Source organism: Suricata suricatta, chromosome 4, assembly GCF_006229205.1.
Source record: "Suricata suricatta isolate VVHF042 chromosome 4, meerkat_22Aug2017_6uvM2_HiC, whole genome shotgun sequence".
Taxonomy (NCBI): domain Eukaryota; kingdom Metazoa; phylum Chordata; class Mammalia; order Carnivora; family Herpestidae; genus Suricata; species Suricata suricatta.
In genome coordinates this window covers 67988539-68010362 of record NC_043703.1, presented here as the reverse complement: position 1 = coordinate 68010362, position 21824 = coordinate 67988539, and the positions used below count along the sequence as shown (strand labels likewise).

Here is a 21824-nt window from a genome sequence, read left to right as displayed (position 1 = left end):
TTGCTAAGCATTATTCATGCAAGCAATATGCTTATTATCATATTTGCCAATCCTGCTTATCTGGGCCCTAGAGCAGGGCTCTAGGCCTTCAGGCTGCTAGCTCCCTCCTAGACTGGCAGAGACTCAGTGTATAAATTTGAAATATTCATTTCCTAGTAATTTATTCTCTTTCAGACCCCATGCAGACCCCCAACCAGTCTAATTGGTGCTGTTTTGCTCTACTTAATTTTGTGTGTTCATGAACGTACTACTTAGTCAGGATTCCCTATAGGACAGGATTAAAAGAGTACAGCTACTTCCTAATAGTATTGCCCTCAAAAGCTCCTGCCAGCCTAAACTCTGAAAATGTTCTCAGATGTTGAGCTGACGCTGGCACAAATGGAAAACCAGGTAGAATTTTCAGGTAGAAATCCTCAGACTCTTCTGAGTGTCAGGTGGGAGGAAGCAGCTATGAATATATCTTATTTTAAAAGCCAAAAGCAAAGGTTTCCTGTGTTGATGCTCTCAGCCTCCTGCTTCAGAAAAGAGTTGGCTCTTCATATACAGAACTACGATGCATCCTTTCCAACTTCAAACTCAGTGGGCTTTTGGGGTCTTAGAGGTGTCTAAAGTATTTCTCTCATTCCCATTTGGCGAGACATAAAGATTAGCCCTACTGATGTAGGAAGGCTTAGCCTCGCTCCTGCCATGTGCAAGGCAGCCTTGCTGTTTTCATCATGACTGCTGTGTTAATTGTGATCCCTTTAAAGCTGTCCTTCAACCTATGAGAGACACTGAAAGCTGACTGCCTCTCTGAAGTGTCAGCGAATGGAATAAACAGGTGACTAAGCAGAGAAAGAAGCTACATTGGCATAACTACACTTTAGCATCTGTGTTTTAGGGGGAAAAAAACAACGGGAAGAAAAGTTGAAGCATTTGCAAAGATGTCTGGGGACTCGTTAGTAATGTCTGCCCTACCACACCATTTTTATTTTGGAAGAGTGGTGGAGTTTTAGGATTTCCAAGATTTCCCCAAGCCAGTGAAAAGCTAATGTGTTGTATTTTCTCTCTAACTCCTGGAGAAGACTCCTGCTAGCAGTTAGGCCTCCTGGGCTCTGTCCCCTAATTTCATCTGCCCTCTTACCCATTTTCTAAAGCATGTCCTTTTGTGTCCCATGACCCAAATAGAAACAGCTCCAATGAGAGCTTCACACGTAGTGTGGAATGAGACACTGGTGTGCACGCTGGGAATCGACTATTTCGTCATGTGCTTGCTTGAAACTCAGACCTGCACAGAGTGTAGAAATCATTTATGGAGAGAAAAGAGAGAGAACAAAAAAGGAGACAGAAAAAGATAAATTCTGTAGCACTCCACAGATGTTGGATAGAAGTTTCTCTACTAGTTACATTGGTAAAGAAGAGTGGGAGACTGTACAATTAGCAGACGAAATACATCGTGTAAATATGCAGATTGGAAAGTGCAGTCCAAATTAGAGCTTTGCTTTAGAGTTGTATTTTCCTTGTTCACTTGTACCTAAATTGATCCAGAAGTTCCTCTTCCTCCTTCCTTCTCTTTCCTTTGAGTGTTAAGTGAATGTCATCTGGAAACATATGTTTCAGCTTAGTAGCTATGCATTCTACACATCTAAAATTAGAATCTCACTTAATTTCAATGCATCTTATTTGCTAAGAAAAGAATAGTAATTTAAGTGGTTGTTTTGTGGGTAAAAATAGAATAATTCCCTTGGCCTTGGCTTAGAGTCCTTTGTTCCACACCTGCTGGAAATTAAGTCATTTATTTAATTGAGTAAGTTAGAAGATTTTTAAAAAGTAATTCATCCAATAAGATCATAGGCTAATGGCCCCTATGAAATGCTAAGAATGCTAGCAGTGTTTAAGCTTTTTGCAAACAGTTGTGGAAAGGGTTTATGGAAAGGGAATAGATTAGATTTCTTTTCTTTTCTTTTTTTTTTTTTTAGATTTCATTTTAAAGGGCATTAAATGCCGGGTTGCCTGGGTGGCTCAATTGGTTAAGCATCCAATTCTTGATTTCTGCTCAGATCATGATATCTCAGTTCATGTGACTGAGCCCCGTGTCAGGTTCTGTGCTAACAGTGCAGAGCCTGCTTGGGATTCTCTCTCTCTCTCAAAAATAAATAAACATTAAAAAAAGAAAAATAAAGTACATTAAGTGACATAAACACGAACATTTATCGTGTAACTTAGGTACCTTAGGTGAATGAAAATAGGAGTTAAGTATTGGAGTAGTAATAAAGTCTCAGACCTGCTGTTAAATATGTTATTTTAGTGCATCTACTGGAGAGGCATAAATGTGTTTTAAAATGATATGAGGCCCATGATTTCGGATTTTTTATGTGAGCTACAGTTCATATAAATCATCAATGCTTTTCCCCCTTGGGATTGTTTTCTTGCTTAATCAATGGAATACGCAGTTAGGCATTATAAGGAAAAGTTAATATGACACAATTCAAGTGGTGACACCCAATGGGGAGAAAAGTTCCCAGGATATTCTAAACTGGAATGGGTCCTACAGCAGCACCATCTAACAGAAATCTAATGTGAGCCATATAGGTCAATCTAAATTCCCAATGTTCTTTCACCCAGAACACTCAAAATATTACCATTTCAACATGTAATTAATATTTAAAAACTTAATGGGATATTTCCCCATTTTCTTCTACTGTTGTTGAGATCTGGTGTGGATTTTATGCTTGCAACACACTTCGGTTCAGACTAGCTACATTTCTTGGGCTCAGTAGCCCAAGTGGTGAATGGCTTCAGTATTGGACAGCACAGCTCCAGACCAACAGCTTACAAGGGGCCAAACAGTTAAGAAAAGGGAGACAGAGACCAAATGGGACCTGTGGAAAATGCAACTCTTCTAAGATGTTTGGAACTGTTCTCAGCCAGTTCCTGCTATAGCCCTAATTTTTAAGGAAACTGCCAGGTTTTCTGAGTTTATTAGGAAAGCCAGAAATTCAGAGTGTTGCAGGGAATTTCTTGATTTTTAACTGTTGGCAACAAAGTCAAAACGTTTAAAACATTACATAGGCCTGGCCCTCAGGTTGCCAGTTTGTGACCTCTGTTCCCAGCGTTTCAAATTTTAAAGCATATGAGGTTCTCCGGCTCATGTAACATGCTGTGTTAGGTTTGGCTAAGGACAATAAAGGACCCCCCTTTGCACAAATACAAATGTGTTCGAACATGTTTCCAAATGTATGGACTGTACCCCATGTAAGAATCGAATCAGTGGTTGTTCTTGCCGCCTGAGTTAGTGCCTTTAAGAAAAATCTCACGTGTTCAAAAAACCTGGAGTTGCAGAGGCTTTGTGATAAAGCATTTTATTGCCCTGACTCCACTCGCTGGCTTTTTAAAACTCATCCCCCTTGTAACTATTTGCTCAGTGTCCCTACCCCAGGGCAGACTGCAGGCTTCTGGAGGGCAGGCAGCATCTGGTGGATGGAGGGCCTCATGCAACCATTTACTGAAAGGATGTGTAGGTAAATAAGTCACTTCAAACCCAAGGAGGAAGTATCGTGGAGGCTATAGAAAAATCAGAACCCTCATGCACTGCTGGTGGGGATCGTGCCGCCACTACGGAAAACAGTCTGGTAGTTCCTCAAAAAATTAAAAATAGAATTATCATACGACCTAGCACTTCCACTTCTGGGTATATACGCCCCAAAATTGAAAGTAGGGACAGGAAGAGACATTTGCATCCACCTGTTAGTAGCAGCATTATTCACAAGAGGCAAAAGGTGGAAGCAACCTAATTGTCCATTGATTAATATCCAAACCAAAGGTGATATATACATACAATGGACCACTATTCAGATTTAAAAAGGAGGGAAATCCTTTCATATGCTACAATGTGGATGAAACATGAAGACATTATGCTAAGTGAAATAAGCCAGTCATAAAAGGACAAATACCATATGATTCCACTCATATGAGGTGCCTGCAGCACTCAGACTCAGGGAAATAGAACGGTGGTCACTAGGGGCTGGCCAGTAGGAGGGAATGGGGGAGTGAGCGTTTAATGGGTACAGAGTTTCCGTTTTGCAACAGAAAAAGAGTTCTGTAGATGGATGGTGGTGATAGTTGCACAGAACTGTGAAGGCATTTAATGTCACTGAACTCATTACATGCTTAAAAATAGTTACAATGGTAAATTTTGTTATGTATATTTTAACACAATTAAAAATGCATAATTAAAAAAAACTCAGGAAGGCCCAGAGACTTGTCCAAGGTCATGATATTCTGCTCTGGATCTGTTTCAACTCTCCCAGACAGTTAGTAGTATTTTTTTGAGGTGTTTTTTTTGAAGATCTTAAGGCTGGGAACCAGGAGACCTAGATCTTAATAAGTCACTGGATACCTTAATACCTCACTTCCCATGCATGCGTGGTCCTGTCTCCCTGCAAATAACTTACCAGTAGGTTTAAGATGATGAAATGAAATATGTATGAAGAAAGTCTAGGCACTAGATTAATCTGGGCTGAATTGATTATGCTCCAGGGACTTACTGTATTCTTGAGATAGAAACTTCCTAGTAATCTAGCAAATGTGTAAGAACCTCGTTGAACTGATGGCCCAGTTCAGTTAAAATGGTGGACTGAATATGCAAGTGTGCGTGAGTCACTGAGTGAATGTTTTACTTCGTCGCCTTTGTGACAATGATGATTTTATTTCAGAGCGGCCTTCCCTGTGTGCTGAAATGCCCTTGGAGTCAGATTCTTCTCTTCCTCTCACAGTAAAGTGAGGTGGGAAGAGAATCCCAAGTGCAATAGGATATCTGGTCTCAAGACGCAGCGCCACGCCCCAAAGCTCAGCATCTTCCAGTGACCTTCCCTGGCCCGGGAGCTATGTGAATGTTGCGCAGAGTAGCCTGATTTCAGCTGTTAGAGAAGAAGGCGTAAGCATTTTAATAGTTTCATTCTTTAGAGATTTCCTTTATTAGGAAAGGAAGCTCTTGGTTTCTGTCACATGCTGTATCACGTCTCATTGTCCAAGAGGACACTCTCCTGAAGCTGAGAAAACAAATGAGATCTTATGCTAGTTCTAACTCAACAGACGGCCCTGCTTACCCACCCTTGTGTTTGAGAAACGAAGACAGTTAAATGCCTCGCAGATAGATCCTTCCTATTGTCCCAAGAGCTTGCAGACATATCTTGCACTAAAATACACTCAAGATTGATGAAAGGAGGGACGCCTGGGTGGCTCAGACAGTTAAGCGTCTGACTTTGGCTCCGGTCATGATCTCACAGTTCATGAGTTTGAGCCCTGCATTGGGCTCCATGCTGACAGCTCAGAGCCTGGAGCCTACTTTGGATTCTGTGTCTCCTTCTCTTTCTGCCCCTCCCTCATTTATGTTCTGTCTCTGTCTCTCTCTCTCTTAAAAATAAAGCAAAGCAAAACATTTAAAAAATTAAAAAGAAAAGAGATTGATGAAAGGAGTTGAATGCACAAAACAAAACCATAAAAATAAAAAAGAAAATAGAAGTGAAAAGTAAATCTTACTTTGGGGAAAGTCTATCAAGACATAAAAGCAAAGAAAAATAATTGCAAAAGAAAAGATATATTTAACTACAAACAATTTCTGCATATCAGAAATATAAAATGTAAGCAACACATTAGGAAAATATTTTTTTAAAATGTGATAGACAAAGGATTAATCTGCAAATAAATGTCTCTAATCAATTTTTTAAAAACTTGACTATTCCAATACAATAATGGACAAGAGAAATGATTTTTCCCTACAAAAGAAGAAATATAAGTGACTAATTAGTATGAAAAATTTTATTCTCTTTAGTAATTAAAGAAATGCATACTAAAATGAGGGGAAGACTGCTTCTACTTATTGGAGATTTTTTTTATAAGACAACCCTCAGTATTGGCATGCACATACTGCTGAGAAGAATAGAGGCAGATATAGCCTTTCTGGAAAGTTACTTAGCAATACTTCCTAAGAGCTTTAAATGTGATCGTACACATTAACTCAGAAACTGTCCTAAGGACATAATTAGAAAAACCTAAAAAAAGAGATATATAAGTATGTTAACTGCAGCATTGTTAGTAGTAGAGAAAAATTGAAGAAAAATGAATAACAGAGAATTATTTATATAAATTATGGTTCACCAATGATGACATTAATGCTGACATTAGAAATCAGGAGTCCAAAGAATATTGATTAAAATGTTCAGTGTGTATTGTGCACAATTATATAATATGTAATTGTATAAAAGTGGGTACAACTGATTGTGTACTATTGCAGATACCAAGATGCAACATGGCAAATCTACATGTATGCATTGAAAAGAGATTACGTGAAAATCAGCAATATGTTAGAAACTGTTATCTCTGGATGTCCAGATCACAAATAATTTCAATTTCAAATTTCTTTATAACTCCTCTGCCTGATGCAAGTTTTCTACAATAAAAAGATATTTCTATAAACGGAAAATAAATTTTAAAAATGGGATCGCCACCAAAACAGATTTATGATTAAAAAAATGCTTCATCTTTCTCTATAAACTCTTTCCTGGCACCGATATTTCCTTTTGCAGTTAAAGACTCCATCTTGTCTTCTGTCTTCATCAGTTTACCAAATTATGTAGTCTTAATCTGCACACTTCCTAGACCTGGCCCTTCCTTTCAACTTTCCCAGTCAGCCCTCTAATTTGGTGTAGGGTTCATTAACTGTTGCCCTTTGACCCTCTGCTGCCCTGGGTTTTCAATACCAATCCCAGATCTGGCACCCACCATTTTCAGTGACATGCCCCTAACCTGACTTTCTCATGTTTGTCCTCAGAACCCCCATGCATGTCAAACAGACTGTCTCCTCATGCCCTTGTGCTTTCACACCTCTATGATGTTCCTTCTACTAGCACCAGACTTTCTTCAAGCCTTCATTCAGTAGGCATTTACTGAGCAGTTTTCATGTGCCAGGCAATTGGGGGCACAGAAATGAATTAATCACAGACCTTTGCCTTAGAGAGGTTCACAGTCATTCTGGAGAAACAGACAAATACACAACTAGCTATATTTTGTATGATAAGTATTAGTTATGTTAAATATCCAGTGGTGGAAGTGGGATTGGAACCCAGGTCGACCTGCTTCCAAAGCCATTTTGCTTTAAGGTAAGGAGAGAGAAAAGCAATTGCAGTGATCTGATGTGGCTGGCACCAGGGTATGTGTTGGAGGAGACAGGACGTGAGGCTGCAGAATGTCTGTGTATGGTATGCTAAGGACCTAACACCTAACCCTATTTATAACTAGAATAGCAATAATTAATAACCCAGAGCTCGATTCCATGCTCTGTTCAAGTGTTTTGCATGTACTAACTCAAGTTATCCTCACAATAACTTTATGATGTAAAAGAACTGTATCTTTTTATAGATTAAGAAACTGAGGCACAGAAAGATTAAGCAATTTGCACAATGTCACACAGTAACTCTCTGGGTTCAGAGTCTGAGATCTTTACTACTGTGCTTTTAAAAATCTATGTGCTCAGTTTGTCTTGTCTCTGCAAACAGATTATAAACCATAAAAGGTCAGAGACTGTCTTAGGCACTTTGTATCCCTAGCAGAACCCTATGCACGGACACCAGGAAGTTTGAAGTGAATTGAATTAAGCAAAGCCCTTCCAAAGTCTCCTGTGAAGTACTCATACTTGCTTTGAGAATTACATAGACCTATGTTGTCTGACGAAAGTGGAGAAAAAGAAAGTGACTGTTTACTCCACCATCCGAACTCAACATTGTGTGTCCTTAAGAAGTAGATAACCAATCTGTGTTGGCTGAATTTATAGTGTGTGGTCTCCGCCTCGCAGAGTCAGGATCTCCTCAATTTGGAAGCTGTCGCCTTATTGAACCTCCCACTGGTTTCAAACTGTAACTTGACTGAAAGGCACTTAGAACGTGATTCCAGAATGTGAGAGGCACTAGCTTTTTAAACTCACTTGTTCTAAGCCTGTAGCTTTTTTGGGGGGAGAGAGTGAGCCCTGCTGGTTCAGATTCTAGCATAATAGAGTCATATGTGTAAGCTTAACGAGGGTGCTATGCAAATGAACACTTGTTTCCTGTTTGAGCCAAAGACAGAGCAGTACGCCTATAACGAGTCTTCTATTTTACATTATGGGAGTCGGTTGGCTCACCTGTGCAGCCACAATAGGAATGTCACCGAAGACTGACATGCCTGTGCACACAACGGGTGGAATATGTGAAGCCTCCTCTCTTCCCCCCACCCCGTCACCCTCACAGCAGGGAGGAGGGAGCTGCCATGAGGTCATGTAAGGACATGCAGCACTTCTCATTCCAACCATACCATTGCGTTTGCTTTATCAGAGTGAAGCGGGAGGGCGGAGGGAAGAGACAGGAAGGGCGACATCACACGCTCACCCTCTCAGACCTCAGCCTTTTCTTGGCTTTCCCTGTCACAGCCCTATCCCACCCCACAAATCAAAATCAGCCTTGGCCTTTGAGGCTCCACAAAGGCGTCCTGTGTGACAAGCAGCATTAGCAGCTAATATTAACTGAACACACTTGTAGGTGCAAGACCCTGTGTAGGATCAGGAGATCAGCGCATGTAACTTTCGAGTGACGCCATCGCTGTTTCTGTCCACACTTACCAACTGCACAAACTAAGATGCAGAGAAGTTCAGTGAGTTGCTGGGATGGTAGAGCAGACTCAGATCCATGCTGTGTTCCTCCAAAGCCCAGGCTTTTGGCCTTTGTGCTACACTTTCTTCTCCGTGAAACTTCTGGTCTCCAAACTCTCCTTTCTTTCACTTCAGCTAGAAATCATGTATCCTTCTAATAAACGCTCACAGCACTTTATCTGTATTTCTTTGATGGGACTCAGCAGTGTTAACATCCTATGATCATTATTTATATAAAGTCTTCACTTTTCCTATTAAATTGTGGGCATGGAGGCCAAGTCCATTTCTTATTGGCATATTTTCCACAGCACCCGATGTAATGCATAGCACCCACAGACAAGAATGAGGAAGGTTGTTTCTGATTGGATTTGACCTTTCTGAGCACCTGTATCTGGACAAGAATTTGGGAATCTATGAAACTACCTGTAGCAATACTTCAGCTTAGATTTCCTCAAGAAAAGGGAAGATTTACCTGAGGAAGGTGAATTGTGGTTTTCCTCGCAAAAATGAGAACGGGCTTAGGAATCCAACATAATGGAAAACACCTTATTAAAAAAAAAAAATCTCAGGGTGCCTGGGTGGCTCAGTCAGTAAAGCAGCTGACTTAGGCTCAGGTCATGATTTCGCAGTTCTTGGGTTCGAGTCCTGTGTCAGACTCTGTGCTGACAGCTTGGAGCCTTGAGCCTGCTTCAGATTCTGTGTCTCTCTCTATGCTCCTTCCCCATTCCTGCTCTGTCATTCTTTCTCAAAATTAAAAATAAATAAACATTAAAAAAATTCTCTTCTTCCTGTTTTTGGTAGTTCTGAACCTTAGCTATTTTTTCCCAGTGGGTACCTAAGTATATGACAAGAATAAGGGAAAGGAATTAGGTACTGGCAGCTTTTTTTCCCATTTTCATTTGTGTGTGAATTTTTAGTATATATGCGGGGACGTAAAGCATTAATGTGAGTGAAAATGTTTCTGTGAACAAGTTTCAGCAATTCAACTTTATAATGATTGTAAATAAATCTGTTACATTTTTTTGGATAATGCCAGTATTTGGATTTTTTTAAACAAGTAAATTTCTTATTGATGGCCAAAAAAAAAAAAAAAAGGCAAATCATACACCATCGTCCACCCTACAGTGCTTTTCCCTCAATAACCCCAGTTCCTTGCTGTTCTGGCTCAGTTCAGGAGTCATTAGCATCCTAGTCCTGCTCAGAGCCTCTTCTTGTCTATGGTTCAGTTTGCTGACCCTTTTCTGTGCATCTCATTTGTTTAGTGACAGAGTAGAAGCCTTCTTGCTTGGATCCTCCATGGCAGGCTGCAGAGACACCCCGTCTCACGATGCTTCAGATTTAGATTTTAAAGGATCTAGTCATCATGAACTGTACTTTGACTATACTTCTATTTTATAAATGTATTCTCATGATTTCAGACATTCTGGGAAATACCCACTGCAGCTGTTTATTATGCCAGGAATGCTCTCTTGCGCCCTCTTTCTGTTTCTTTCTCTCTGTTTCATCTTGCTTCTTGGGCTGAGACAAATGAGAAGAGTCTTCAGTTCATACCTTCATCCAGTTCTGGGCAGAAGAGCCCTGTTTTGAGGGTGACCCCAAGTCTGTTGCACCTCCCATGTTCCACTCTTAAACATCTTTCTGGATGCATTATTAAAGATTTTTGTGTTTGTCTCTTTAACCATCTCATAATCACGTTTCTAAGCTGTACTAGCACAGCATTTTGTTCATTATTATGCACAAACATTTTTCAGTAAATGACCTAGTGGGGGCGGGGGATGGAGGGGGAGGAAGGGGAAGAAAGGAACCAGTGTGTCCATTGCTTATACGATCAATGCCATCCCCTCTCCTCAAAGTACAGGCTGAACAGGATATGGTCACAGCACCACCATCTTGGCTGATGTGAATAAATCACAAAGGTGCTAACGGCTGTCCTGAGGTTGGTTTTGATGTCTGTGCTGCCTGTTATGGAGGAAAATCCCAGGCTGGCCCAGATGTCGCTGCCACCGCCCCTGACCCCCTCCGTCAGCATAGCAGGAATTCTAGCAAATCCTTAATGTTGGGCCTGCACCTGTGACAGAGAGCCACATACTATTCCCTCCAAAGGAAGCAGATAACATTCCATCTGTGTTAGAGTCATTTCAAAAGCTGGAGACAAAGAAGTCTCCAAAGCCAGACTGCTTGAGTCCCTGGAGTGACAAATTCTTGCTCTTGCTGCCATGACTTGAGGGAACTGAATGCCCTGGCACTCCCATGGAGATGAGTTTCTGGCAGAGCTACTCAACCCTGCGGGTCCTGCTGCTCCGTCCCCGGCCTTGGCTGAAGTCAGAGTGTGGCCTTGCCGTTGGCTGAAGTCCAAAGACACAAAAAAGTGACAGAGTGTAGCCAGTGCTGTCTCCCTCCCAACTGGGGCTCACCGGTGTGGCCACAAGCCCTGCTGCTTCACCCAGGCTGTAGGAACTCCTCAGGGGGTAAGAATAGATGTCCCTTCCCTCAGAGTGGCACTCTGTCCCAAAAGCTCCTGTGGTACAGCTATCTTTTTTCTCTCACACAACCTGAGAGTGCCACCCTGTCGGAGCCACTGCCACCATCTGCTTTGGATTAGATTCTAGAAGAAGTCAGTGTGTGCACATAGACCAATATCCTGTCAGTGTCCAGGGCTTAGTGCAGAGGCTCCGTCTCCTCCTATCTTCTAGAGGCTTCCTCTCTCGGACACCTCTGTTCTTGTTTCATCTAGTCTCAATCAAGGTACTGTCAGCAGACAAACGCTCTCTCCCTCCCTCTCTCTCTCATCTTGCTTCTTGGGCTGTGACAAATGAGAAGGATCTACATAACTTTGAATCTGAAAGGGAAGTGGCTGGAGTTCGGCTTCTTTATGCCAAAACAACCTCTCAGCTTTCAGGTAAACTAGTGGGCACCGTGAACTAATATGGAAGGAAAGCTCCACTGGAGTCCCATCTGGGGACATGAGGTCCTGGAAATTGGCAGGTAGACGAAGGGTTGAAGCTCTTCCCCCCACCTGCAGGGTCTGAGCCCAGGCCTTGGTTTTACCCAGCTGTACAATTACATAAACAATTATCTTATTGACGATAAATAGAGGAGGGAATTCAACAGTAATTGGTGCCACAAGTTTCTTCCAAGTAGGTTAACTTTTATTTCTATCCATCTCTTTTACTTTGGAAATGTATTACTGATACACCTTTCATATGTAAATACTTACAAAAATATTTTAATTTTTCTGTATCTATAAAAGCTTTATAAAACTTTTCTGGAGAATGAGCCATGCCATAATTGAATATAAGTCTGCGTGTAGGTGCGTGTGTGTGCACACATGCATGTGTGTATGTACTGATTCCCCATTTATGTGTGACCTGTATGTCCTGGGGCTCCATGGAAAAAGCAAATCCCATCATGGGCTGCAGCCAAGCAAAAGTTGAAAGTGCCACTCAGGAGGCCCCCACCCCCACAGCCCCCACTGAGTCACCACCCCTGTCACATCACCTCGGCTCCTGTGGATTCCGCCACTTCCAAATGCTCTTTTCTTTCCTCGAGGCCAAATCATACATTCCTGACTGGTTGTGCCACATTTGGACCTTGTTTTTTTCTTTTTCTTTGATTCTTGCAAGATGGCTGAGGAGGGAAATCAGGAATAGTGATAAGCAGACATTGCTCCCACTTGAATAATTCCTGTTGCTATTTTGTTTTATATGTTTTTTTTTTATTTTTGAGAGAGGGAGAGAGACAGTGCACATGTGCACCCTTGAGAGTGGGCGGGCAGGGAAGAGAGTAGGGGGACAGAGGATCTGAAGCAGACTCTGTGCTGACAGCAGCAAGCCCACATGGGGCTCGAACTGATGCACTGTGAGATCATGATCTGAGCCGAAGTCGGATACTTAACTGACTGAGCCACCCAGGTGCCCCTCCTGTTGCGATTTTAAGGTGTTGTTCAGTTTAATGTAATATTTCCGCTAATCAAAGCACATGGTTATACCAGTGCATAATGCATGCTTGTGCTTTGCTACATCAGCCTTGCCTGAGTAAGGTTGCAGGACCAAATCTTTTGCAGATATCCATCTGCCTATATATTAATTGGGGTAAGTCAACATGGGAGAGCCCTTGAATACGCTTAGGGTGTTGCAGAGCGGCCATATTAGCTACCGAACTCCTCATGTGGGGGCTCAGGGGACACAGGAGTTCAGTGGCAGCAGTGAGCAAACCATGGAATGTGTGCGAAACGAGTAAACAGCTAAGCCCCCACTAAGCTCCAGGAGCTCTAGCGTCTGACCCTGCTGTCAGCTGTTGCTGGCTGGTGTGCACAAATGAAAGGCTACCAGGACCTCCTCTTAGATGCCAGCCCTCATTTCAGTGCCCAGAGCATTTGGAAAACATCACTATCAGATATGGCAATGCCTTTCCGTAAGACAGAACTTGGAGTTGAAAGGAGGTTAGTTAAAGGAAAAGAAACACAACAGGGCGGGTTCCCAGACCTTCCTTTTGTGCACAAATATTAATAGATACTTCACATAAAAGCTATATAGCTTTGTAATGCCTTGTGATAGGGGTAGGATTTCGGGTGGAGTGAGCGTTGTTAATTCTCCACTTGCTCGTTTTTGGCTACTCAGCGTATTTCTAGTCCCAGGATGACAGTGTGAAAAAGCAAAGCAATTCAACAGGTAGGAGCAGGTGAAGATGCGTCTCTTTGGGATTTGGATTTCTTGTCAAGTCTCCTGATCTGCTTAAAATATAAAAGGAAGACTGTACATTTTTAAATAATTTTTTAAGTTTATTTATTTATTTGAGAGAGATGGAGTCCAGGAGGGGCAGAGAGTGAGGGAAAGAGAGAGAATCCCATACAGGCTCTGCAGTGCTAGCGCAGGGTCCAACACAGGTCTCGATCCCAAGAACCACGAGATCACGACCTGAACCGAAACCAAGAGTCGGATGCTTAACTGACTGAGCCACACAGGTGCCCTGGAAAATAGTATATTTTTAAAGACACTTGCCATACCTTTGCTCAAGGAATAAAACAGAACTCTATTTAGCCGGGGGTTGAGGAGGTGCAGGCTTTATATTTTTAATGCATCAGAAGTACCGCTTTTTTATCTAAGACTGAATGTTGAGAGTAAACATTCATGTAAGAGGGGCTTATTTTATAGGAGAAGGTGAGGCAGAGGGTGGGTCCTGTGCTCAGTCCCTGACCTCGGTGAGACACCATTTCTGCCTGTGTAAATGTCTTAGAAAGCAGCTGGGGGGATCCATGAGACACGCACACGAAAATGCTCTGAACTTAGCGCACCCCTCTTTTATTGCCGTTTTATTGTCTTTTTATTGCCTAATTAACAGCCTCCTAAAACTCGTGTAAATTAGCATAAAGCCATTCTGCCTGGAACATGTTTCTCTATGATTAGTAGTAGGGAGCCACACACGTGACCTTGCCGTGCGGGCTGTCAGCCTCCTCACTGGCTCGTTGGAGACTTCCTAGTGCCTGTCACATAGAACAGCCTGTAAATTAGCTTTTCTAATCTTAGGCACATATCAATTATTCAGCAGCCTGGCTCCTCTTGTACATTATCTTATAGAATTCACCCTGGCAACCTTGCACCTCATTTCTAAATCTTAATCTGAAACCGATGCCTTAATATTAGGTTTCTGGAGCTTTACGTTATTCTACACGTCAGCTGATTCTGAACGTGCCCTTTTCTCTTTTTCTTCTTCCTTTACTTATAGGAAACTTGCTGTAAAGGTTAAGAAATCAAGGCTATCACTTTCTACTTTCAGTATCGATTATGAGACTGATAAGTCAGTCATTTAGCTTTTGAGAGAAAATACATAAGCAAGAATTTCTGCTTAGTTTTATATATACTACCTTGCTTGCAGTGTTGAATAAAATACTCTAAATTGTGTTTACTGCTCTTTTCAAATAAGTGCAATTAAAAATGATCTGGATTACATTATTACTTTTCATTGCATAAGGAGAAAATTGCATATATTAGGTTTCTAATACTTATATAAGTAAGTGATAATCTATATTAAGTCCATGGTTGCCAGATAAAAAATAACATAGAGAAATTTATCCTTCTTATAGTGTTTTTATTTATTTATTTATGTATTTATTTATTTATTTATTACTGTGAGTGCATGCAAAGGAAACAAAACCCTGTTGAGGCAGGAACCACGTAATGTTATTAATCAGTTGTCTTGACCAATTATCCTTTTGAGTGCCTCACATAATTTTTTTTTTACAATTTATTTATTTTTGAGACACAGAGAGAGACAGAGCATGAACAAGGGAAGGGGGCAGAGAGAGAAAGAGACACAGAATCCGAGGCAGTCTCCAGGCTTTGAGCTAGAGGATAGAGGTCAGCACAGAGCTCGACATGGGGCTCGAACCCATGAACCGTGAGATCATGACCTGAGCCAAAGTCAGACGTTCAACCAACCTAGCCACCCAGGCGCCCCTTGAGTGCCTCACATAAAAGAACTGATGGTTCCTGGAGAGAGTCTAGCCCGCTCAGAAAAGAAACAGAAATTACAATTACAATGTTAATAGTCTTAATAAGCATGTGTACATTATCTTTGGGGTGGAATAGTGCCCGTTGGTTCGTTCTGAGCCATCAGTATATACTGAACGATTTCACTTTGTAGTCGTGAAAATTAGATGGGAGATGATTTCTCATGAGAAAAATAACATTCTCAGAGAGATGTCAGAACAACACAATCAGACACGTTCCGTATTTATCAGTGTGTCTAAAGACAGGCCCATGAATGCTACCCATCCATAATATTGCTGCTGAGTCACAAAACAGGCACACAGAAACTGATGCAGCCCAGGTCGAGGGACAGGAAAGGAGCTATAGTAAGGAGACTTTGCGGCCTGGTGTTGCAATTAGTGATATTTTAAAGAACAACTTAGTGTTTAAGTAAATCAAAGATCCAGTGAAGGAAATTAATAATACCCCTCTTAAATACCATGGAACATTTTGCCCATAGTCTGACATTACAGCAAATACTGTATATTCTAAGGCTTCTTCAGTGTCGTATTATGATATTACAGGATATTTTTACTTCACCCTTGGAGAGATAAGATCATATTAAGCAAAATAGTTGGGAACATTTCCACTTCTATTTTTATTAAGACTTTATTTTTTAAGAGCAGTTTTAGGTTCACAGCAAAATTGAGAAAGTACAGAGATTTCCCATATACCCCCTGCCCTCACACATGCTTAGCCACTCCCATCATCAAAATCTCCATTTCTACTAATTTTCATGAGTGCCCAAATCTTTCTAATTTTTTAAAGTTTTTCATGTTAAGACATATCCATATATTTAATAAATGTGGGTTTTTTCAGTGTCTGTTGTAAGCTAAGCTATACTAGGGCAAGGGCTATTGATGCCAGCATAGTGCTCAATACATAGAAGACTTCACATTTAGTGAATAATTGCACAGAAGGTGAATAATGCATCCTTGAGAAACTGGGCAAACTCATACTCTAATAGTTGGGTCAGGATGGAGGAGAAAGACATGAGTTTTAAAATCACAGTGAAGTGATTTTAAAGTGTGTTTACAGACATTAGAAAGTACTATAAAAATGAGTGGCAAATGAAAACATCTCCAGAAGATAGAAAAATCAAAAAGAGATACCACATTGTATTGGCATTTGCATCTACAAAAGTTCACTTCCAGGGGCACTCAAAGTTATAACAAGTCATGTTTTTGGAAAAAAATTAAAATGAAGTATGTTAAATGTAATGTTCCCAGAAACAATAGAACAAGGATTTTGCATTTTTAAACAAGGTCTTAATACCCAGTATTTTTCAAATAATGGAAACAAGCACCATATCCAGTCAACCAGCTAGCCATTGTAACTTCTGTACCTTTTTACTGTACAGATTATGCTTCCTTCTGTGTGAAATTATGCTAACTATGATATGGTTTTATGCTCTCGCCTTTATCATTATTGCTATATTTATTACATTATTCAAAAGGTCGAATAATTCCTGGGTGGTAGAATTGAGTTTAAGTAATGATGTGCATCATTAAGTGGGGTTTTGGAAATATTTAGGATTTCTGGATGACTAGTTTAAGAAACTCATTTAGAGTGTACTACATTTTATGTTTCCCACTTATTCTCATCTTTAATCGTTCTACAGCAGACATACAGATTTTCCCCAGTATCAATCTTTCAGGAGTTGGAGACAAACCCTCTCTATTGGTGGAGGTGGGGGGCATCTCATCTACAACAACCCTTTTACCTTGAACTCCAATGAAATGTGTAACCCAACCAACATGACTTCTCATTCCAGTTTCATTGCTTATGCTATATTTGCAAGAACATTACTTCCTGGTGGTTTGCTGGCTTTGTTGCAAACATCTAACATCTTAATTTAAATAGGCCTGGGTTTGAGTTGGATCCCAGCTTACTGAGTGTAACTTTTCACAGTTTATATTTCAAAACCCCAGGGTCCCCATCTGCAAATGCAAATAATAAGATTTTGTGGGTAATAAAGGAATGAACTGATCCTCACGATATGCACAGCGCGGTGTCTTGCATGCAGTATTCAATTCGTAAATATTGGCGATGGGCCTTGCACAGAGCAAGGCCCCAAAGACGCACAGTGCACCGCCTCTGTGGCTCTCTGTTGAGGCACTTGTTCGTTGTTGTTGCTATAGAAACATCTGTGGGGACAAGTTTTCCGAGTTCAAAATACTAGACTCAACTATAGACTTAGATTGTGACCCTGTTTTAAGTTGGAACTTTAATAGAAAACCAGAGAGACAAATGTCAAGGATGTTTAGGAGTGGGGGAGCCCTCTCTGAAATAGTCTCAAAGATTGGGTTCTTAAAAAATGGGCTGGACGAAGGGGTGTTCAGGTTAGGGAGAGCATTTGGTGCTCACTCAAGTAAAGGTTTAAATGGGGTTCGGTGCCGAGCTTGAAGAAAAACTGCCTTTATGTCGTTTTGACTGGAAGAAAATGAGAAGATAAGCAGCCTCTTAGAATCACAAGTGACAAGCTTGTGGTGAGGGGAGCCTGGGACCTGTTTGGAACGTGTCTTCATTCAGAAGAAGGCACACATCTGAAATGACGCTGTCAACTGGACGAGTCCCCCCACCCCCACCCCAAGCTCCTGGTCCTTGACCACAGCCCCCTACGGACTCTGGAGGCTCCACTGTGGGACTCTGATGGTTGTGGTAAGAACAGTGCCCCAGGCACGGGAGGAAGCAGGGCTGTCTGGGTTTACTCAACAGCCCTGGGAGTAAGAACTTTTTTTCCCACCGCCAAACAGGACTCCACCCTCAGAATAAAGCAGACTTCATAGCTGCCTAACTAAGTAGCCCCATGGGGTTTCTGGGAGCTAAAAACCACAGCAGAGCTTTTCTCCTAGACTGGGCAAGTCTCTGAGACAAAAAAAAGCGATCAATTTAGACCACAAGCTTTGACCTTGTGAATAGAAGGAGAATGGTAAAAATAAAGAAACATAAGGTGGAAGAAACTTATAATGAGCCAAAAAATTATAGGTTTTAACCCACTGGAGCCTATGACCAGATATTATTTTTTTTAATACCTTAAAAACAAATACTAGAGAGTTTAAATCTTTACTCTGGTGATCATTAGCTTTATTTTATGTGTACTGCAGATGATCAGGAACTGGTAAGGAACGTATACTATTTTGATATACGTATATATTTTGATGTCTCGCCCACTTATGGCTTGCTTTGTACAGACAGTATAGACAGTAGGGTAGGTCCTGCGTACCCTCCTCGGAATGTATTGGTTTCTTAAGGCTGATGCAACAAATTACCACAAATTTAGTGGCTTATGGCAGCACAGCTCTATTGTCTTATGTGTCTGGAGATCAGAAGTCTAAAAGTCAGCATGGCTGCATTCCTTCTGGAGAATCTAGAAGAAAATCCTTTCTTTGCCTTTTCCAGCTGCTAGAGGCTGCATTTCTTGGCTCATGGCCCTGCACACTCTGACCGCTGCTTCTGCGGTTAGGGTTAGGGTCACATCTCCCTCTCTGACACCAATCTTCCTGTCTCCTTCTTATAAGGAATCTTGTGACTGTACTTAGGGCCCGCCCAGACAGTTCAAGATACTCTCCCCATCTCAAGACCTTTGACTTAATCCCATCTGCAAAGTCCATTTTGCCATGCAAGATAACATAGTCACACAGGTTCCTGGGGTTGGGATGTGAGCATCTCTGAGGGCCCATTATTCAGCTCACCACCCCAAGGCTTTGGAGTACTTTAGACCAACAACCTAGATTGAAATCAGTCAGTGGAGAGAATGGCAAAATGTTGCAAGTGGAAGTGGTCATGTGAGGCCAATTTGTTCCTGTGCAGAATTTTATAGTTCGACACATTGGTATGTGAAAGATGACAGTGCATTCAAGGAGGAGGTTCAGAAAAGGGGAACTTCAGGGTGCGTGAGTGGCTCTGTTGGTTAACTGTCCCATTTCAGCCCAGGTCATCATTTCTCAGTTCATGGGTTCAAGCCCTGTGTCAGGCTCTGTGCTGACAGCTCAGGACCTGGAGCCTGTTTCGGATTCTGTGTCTCCCTCTCCCTCTGGCCCTCGCCCTTTCACACTCTGTCTCTTTCTCTCTCAAAAATAATAAACATTAAAAAATAAAAATAAAAAAAAAGAAAGAAAGAGGGAATATCTCCCTTAGCATCCTGTCAATTTTTCAGTCTAGTCTGTAGCGTCTTTCCCATCATTCTGCAGCATTTGCTCCATTAGCTAAGCTGAGCCAGGGCCCCCTGCCCAGTGGGTGCTTCCATAAAACGCAGGCAAACCGCATTCCAGTCGGCTCATTTCCTCTCAGTGTTGCTGAGAGTGTCTCCACCTTGTATTTAGCATATAAATTGGTTGTCATCCCTGTCCCTGCAGTGACAAGAACTGGCCTGTTAGCACCTCCTTTGAAAGTACCACGCCGCCGCGTTTCTCAGCTTCCTGCTATAGCTTGTGGTAGCAAGATGGTGGAGCGAGCTGCAGGGAGGAAGTTCAAGGCTGAAGGCTCCCTGCCCAGGGGGCTGAGCCAGCAGCGGCACCCTTGCTCCAGAGAAGGTCGTGGGGGACTTGATGGGTGACAGCCCCACTTACTGCAAAGAGGCCGGAGTTCAGTTGCTGAGGCAGATTTCCTGTGTTGAGGCAGACAGAAGAACTCTGTGGAAGCTTTGCAAGCTGGGATGTGGTGCCAAGGGCTTCCGGGTGGGGGCACCTGCTCTCCTTGGAAGCTGGAAGGTTGGGAATGGTTTAAAGACACTCAGCACGGATGCCACCTCCGCTCCTTAGAGGCTTCTCCTGGGGGCTCACGTTCTCAAGCGGGGGTGCTGGCAGTGCGTGTGCCAGGCCAGACCCCGAGACTGCCTGCCCTCCAGCTCTGCAGGAGCACAGAGCGGTGGAGAGAACCGAGCTGCCCATGGCCGCCCCTCCCCGGGCCGACAGAAAACATCCCTCGTGTCATCCCACGTGTACCGTGAAGGGCATTTGTTGATGTCTAATTAAAATTCATATTTATTATTTTCTAATGCACCAGGCACTGCTATTGGCTCTTTATGTGACTTACATCACTTAATCCTCGCAAGTCGTTTTTGAAAGTGCTCCTATCATTGTACAAACAATGAGTCCAGAATGATTAAGCAGCTTGCCCAAGGCCCTACAGCTAGCAAGCGGTGAAGTTTCCACTAAACCCAGGCAGCTGGACACCAAAGCCTGCTCTCAGTCCTCCACTGCTCCCCACCGAGATGGAGTGCTGAATGCCCTGGTGGAAAGATCTTTTTTTACGAATGTTTATTTGTTGGGGCGCTGGGTGGCTCAGTCAGTTGGGCAGCTGACTTCAGCTCGGGTCATGATCTCACAGCTTGTGGGTTTGAGCCCCACGTAGGGCTCTGTGTTGACAGCTCAGAGCCAAGAGTTAGCTTCAGATTCTATGTCTCCTTCTCTCTCTGTATCTCCCCATTCACACTCTATCTCTCTCTCAAAAAAAATAATCAAACACTAAAAAAAAATGTTTCTTTGTTTATTTTCAGAGAGAGAGTGTGTGAGCAGGTGAGTGGGAGAGGGGCAGTGAGAGAGAGAAAATCCAAAGCAGGCTCCAAACTGTCAGGGTAGAGCTCCATGCAGGGCTGGATCCCATGAACTGTAAGATCATGACCTGAGCTGAAAACCAAGAGTCCAGACACCAAACCAACTGAGCCGCCCAGGCACCCCGTGACATCTTTATGAAAACTTGAATGATAATGCAAACACTTCTGAGGGCTTTCGTACATGAATTCATTTAATCCTCGGGAGACCCCTGAATGAGGTCCTGTTATGGTCAATGAAGGAACACATGCCTGGGAGGGACTCAGTAACTTGCCCAAACTCCCACAGAGAGAAAGTAGCACAACGGGGAATAGAAGCCAGACAGCCTGCCTGTTACTCTAAAACAGAAAGGATGTTGCCATGAGATACAAAGATGACACCCAGTGTAGAGATGTTGGATCCAGATGATGGAACTTATTAACACTGCGGAAGGCACTGTAATTGGTACAACACGGGAACGAGTCCATGAAAGATAAAGTCTCTTTCCTTTCCCCAGGCAGCTTGCAGCCCGAGATAGATGGCGTGGATGCAGCCAATTATAAACTCAGATGACTCTGGGAACTCAGAAGGCAGTGTGACGAGAGAAAAGGGGCCTCTGGGTTCTGCCCTGCTTCTTAAAGACAGGGTGATGCCACACAATACCTCACAGCCTCTCCTCTTCTCACTGCACTTGTTACCTGTTGTGGTAATAGTATCTCTGTGCTCAGTATGCTTGGTTACACCACTTCCTGTGGGAAAGAAAAGTCTCAGGAAACATTGAAGGTCGTGAGAGTACTGGCTTAAACTGTTAATGAAGCAAATAATGAGGAATTGGGAAAATAATGCTAATCTTGGTTCCACTGGTGTTTAAAAATCTTAATATCCTGGTTTGGCAAGTTAGTCAGCCTGTGGAGGGAAGTACCTCAGACTCAGGGATCCATGAATAACAATGCAGGGCAGCCGACAGGACCTTGCCCAGACTGATCAGAGGGACTGAACCAGTGGGTAGCAAGATGAAGAACGTGAAATAAATTTGGATGCACAATAATAGTAAGTTCCTTAGAGGTCTTTGGCAAAGAGAGTAAGAAATCATTATTAAGTAAG

The 21824-nt window shown here is 42.3% G+C and overlaps 1 long non-coding RNA gene across 3 annotated transcripts in view; it reads right to left on the bottom strand.

Moving 5' to 3' along the window:
- LOC115289580 overlaps window positions 1–21824 on the bottom strand; it is a 65777-nt gene that overhangs the window by 33376 nt on the left and 10577 nt on the right. For all 3 annotated transcript variants that reach the window (XR_003907691.1, XR_003907690.1, XR_003907692.1), the window contains exon 3: window positions 12158–12286. This is a non-coding gene — a long non-coding RNA (uncharacterized LOC115289580). The remainder of the gene's footprint in view (window positions 1–12157; window positions 12287–21824) is intronic.